This window comes from Garra rufa, chromosome 2 (genome assembly GCF_049309525.1).
Source record: "Garra rufa chromosome 2, GarRuf1.0, whole genome shotgun sequence".
In the NCBI taxonomy this organism is placed as follows: domain Eukaryota; kingdom Metazoa; phylum Chordata; class Actinopteri; order Cypriniformes; family Cyprinidae; genus Garra; species Garra rufa.
This window is the reverse complement of record NC_133362.1, coordinates 65,592,806-65,596,805: the sequence shown is the minus strand read 5'-3', so window position 1 is coordinate 65,596,805 and position 4,000 is coordinate 65,592,806. Positions and strand designations below refer to the sequence as shown.

At 43.8% G+C, this 4,000-nt stretch overlaps 2 non-coding genes across 2 annotated transcripts; both read left to right on the top strand.

Moving 5' to 3' along the window:
* The first annotated feature begins 1,534 nt into the window (after nt 1-1,534).
* Nucleotides 1,535-1,606, top strand: trnaw-cca (transfer RNA tryptophan (anticodon CCA)). Its single transcript has one exon. It is a non-coding gene; the product is annotated as a tRNA-Trp (tRNA).
* Nucleotides 1,607-2,775: 1,169 nt separating this feature from the next.
* Nucleotides 2,776-2,848, top strand: trnaw-cca (transfer RNA tryptophan (anticodon CCA)). Its single transcript has one exon. It is a non-coding gene; the product is annotated as a tRNA-Trp (tRNA).
* Nucleotides 2,849-4,000: the final 1,152 nt, after the last annotated feature.

Sequence of the window (4,000 nt, the reverse complement as noted above, 5' to 3'; positions counted from 1 at the left end):
AAATATGTTTTGGAACCTGTGATATATATATATATATATATATATATATAACTATGTAAATTATTTATTATTAACTTTTAATAATTTTTTAATTAATAACTTAATACATCCAACTTAATTAATTTCTTTAAAAAAAATAAAAAAAAATAAAAATGTACTGACCCCAAACTTTTGAACGGTAATATATATATATATATATATATACACTTTCTTGCAAGATACTTTTCTTTTCCCACGTGAGTCAGTCCGCGTCAGTCGTGCACTTTAACCAATCAGATGTGACCTCGCCATTTCAACCAATCATAACCCGCAAGGAGCGCAGCCTAAATCCTGTTTACATGAAATAAACCTGCTCCCGAGCAGGTTTAAGCTTGCGCACCTGTTGCTATGACAGCAAGTCCCGGATGAGCTTCGAAGAACCGAGCGATCCAAGATCACGCAAAATCGTACACAATCAAATCCAGCTAACTTAGTTAGCGAGGTACGAAGAACGGACCCCAGATCAGAAGGTTGCGTGTTCAAATCACGTCGGGGTCACGTGATTTCTTGTTGACTTCTAATGTGAAAAGAAGTCCTGTCGTTGTGTGCTGCAGTGGTTTCCAGTCCCACCGCTCTGTATGTCTCCCTTATTAAACACACCTGATTAAGATCATTAGCTAGTTAGGAGAGAGCTCCATGAGCTCATCTGGGTGTGTCAGAAAAAGGAGACAGACAAAAATGCGGGGCCGCGTCTTCCAGAGTCATCGTAAGCCTAAGTTGATTGCAACTCTATTGGTTTCAATGCGTCTACGTTGTATTAAGGATTGCAACGCTTTTGGGAAACACAGCCCAGAGCAGGGGGTCCCCAGGATCAGGACTGAAAATCACCAGTGTACTGTGATAGATTTGTATCTTGACCTGTTATTTTTATTAAGCCTGAGATCTCATGTCATCTACAGTCCTCCGCTCTACCAGCTGAGCTATCGAAGGCAGGATGACAAAAGGTGGCTTAAGCAGGAAACACCAGATAGGTTTGTGGTGTCTTGGGGTACAACGGTAGCTTGGCTGAATCCAGATCAGACGGTTGCATGTTCCAATCACATCAGTTGATCTCTTCTTGACATCCATAGTATAAAGTCTACAGCCCTTTACCGTGACTGATTTGCAAATTGAATCAAAGCAATTAAGCAAGGAACGCCGACTTGTTTTCTCGACCTCGTGGCCGCGACAGAGTGCGCCTGACCCCGGATCGGGAGGTTGCGTGTTCCAATTATGTTGAGGTCAAGCGAACTGTTCTTGACTTTGTGAGTGTAAAGACTAGCGGATTTGCATAGTTTATCAAAGTGCTTTAGCATGAAACACTAAATAATTTTTCCGCTATCTTGTAGTGCAACGGTAGAGTGTCTGGCTCCAAATCACCTTGAGGTCAGACGATCTGTTTTTGATCTCCTGAGTATAAAGTCCAACATCAAGAGTGTTCCTTGAGCACCGTATATTTACTGATTTGCATTCTGTGTCAAGGGGGTTAAGCAAAATACATCATCTCTGGGTTCAGGACCTCGTGGCGCAACGGTAGCGCGTCTGACTCCAGATCAGAAGGTTGTGTGTTCAAATCACGTCGGGGTCACGTGATTTCTTGTTGACTTCTAATGTGAAAAGAAGTCCTGTCGTTGTGTGCTGCAGTGGTTTCCAATCCCACCGCTCTGTATGTCTCCCTTATTAAACACACCTGATTAAGATCATTAGCTAGTTAGGAGAGAGCTCCATGAGCTCATCTGGGTGTGTCAGAAAAAGGAGACAGACAAAAATGCAAGGCCGCGTCTTCCAGAGTCATCGTAAGCCTAAGTTGATTGCAACTCTATTGGTTTCAATGCGTCAACGTTGTATTAAGGATTGCAACGCTTTTGGGAAACACAGCCCAGAGCAGGGGGTCCCCAGGATCAGGATTGAAAATCACCAGTGTACTGTGATAGATTTGTATCTTGACCTGTTATTTTTATTAAGCCTGAGATCTCATGTAATAACCATTCCTGTCATTGTGTACTGTGACAGATCTGCCTCTTGACGTGTTACTTTTGCATATCTTGCCCTGCAATCTCTGAAGAAATCGTGGAAACATCTACTTGCCGAATTCAAAAGCCAGCTCTTTCGAGCCGGAATCGAACCAGCGACCTAAGGATAGCCAATGTATTATCTACAGTCCTCCGCTCTACCAGCTGAGCTATCGAAGGCAGGATGACCAAAGGTGGCTTAAGCAGGAAACACCAGATAGGTTTGTGGTGTCTTGGGGTACAACGGTAGCTTGGCTGAATCCAGATCAGACGGTTGCATGTTCCAATCACATCAGTTGATCTCTTCTTGACATCCATAGTATAAAGTCTACAGCCCTTTACCGTGACTGATTTGCAAATTGAATCAAAGCAATTAAGCAAGGAACGCCGACTTGTTTTCTCGACCTCGTGGCCGCGACAGAGTGCGCCTGACCCCGGATCGGGAGGTTGCGTGTTCCAATTATGTTGAGGTCAAGCGAACTGTTCTTGACTTTGTGAGTGTAAAGACTAGCGGATTTGCATAGTTTATCAAAGTGCTTTAGCATGAAACACTAAATAATTTTTCCGCTATCTTGTAGTGCAACGGTAGAGTGTCTGGCTCCAAATCACCTTGAGGTCAGACGATCTGTTTTTGATCTCCTGAGTATAAAGTCGAACATCAAGAGTGTTCCTTGAGCACCGTATATTTACTGATTTGCATTCTGTGTCAAGGGGGTTAAGCAAAATACATCATCTCTGGGTTCAGGACCTCGTGGCGCAACGGTAGCGCGTCTGACTCCAGATCAGAAGGTTGCGTGTTCAAATCACGTCGGGGGTCACGTGATTTCTTGTTGACTTCTAATGTGAAAAGAAGTCCTGTCGTTGTGTGCTGCAGTGGTTTCCAATCCCACCGCTCTGTATGTCTCCCTTATTAAACACACCTGATTAAGATCATTAGCTAGTTAGGAGAGAGCTCCATGAGCTCATCTGGGTGTGTCAGAAAAAGGAGACAGACAAAAATGCAAGGCCGCGTCTTCCAGAGTCATCGTAAGCCTAAGTTGATTGCAACTCTATTGGTTTCAATGCGTCTACGTTGTATTAAGGATTGCAACGCTTTTGGGAAACACAGCCCAGAGCAGGGGGTCCCCAGGATCAGGATTGAAAATCACCAGTGTACTGTGATAGATTTGTATCTTGACCTGTTATTTTTATTAAGCCTGAGATCTCATGTAATAACCATTCCTGTCATTGTGTACTGTGACAGATCTGCCTCTTGACGTGTTACTTTTGCATATCTTGCCCTGCAATCTCTGAAGAAATCGTGGAAACATCTACTTGCCGAATTCAAAAGCCAGCTCTTTCGAGCCGGAATCGAACCAGCGACCTAAGGATAGCCAATGTATTATCTACAGTCCTCCGCTCTACCAGCTGAGCTATCGAAGGCAGGATGACCAAAGGTGGCTTAAGCAGGAAACACCAGATAGGTTTGTGGTGTCTTGGGGTACAACGGTAGCTTGGCTGAATCCAGATCAGACAGTTGCATGTTCCAATCACATCAGTTGATCTCTTCTTGACATCCATAGTATAAAGTCTACAGCCCTTTACCGTGACTCATTTGCAAATTGAATCAAAGCAATTAAGCTTGTTTTCTCGACCTCGTGGCCGCGACAGAGTGCGCCTGACCCCGGATCGGGAGGTTGCGTGTTCCAATTATGTTGAGGTCAAGCGAACTGTTCTTGACTTTGTGAGTGTAAAGACTAGCGGATTTGCATAGTTTATCAAAGTGCTTTAGCATGAAACACTAAATAATTTTTCCGCTATCTTGTAGTGCAACGGTAGAGTGTCTGGCTCCAAATCACCTTGAGGTCAGACGATCTGTTTTTGATCTCCTGAGTATAAAGTCCAACATCAAGAGTGTTCCTTGAGCACCGTATATTTACTGATTTGCATTCTGTGTCAAGGGGGTTAACCCCCTGGGGTCCAAACACGCA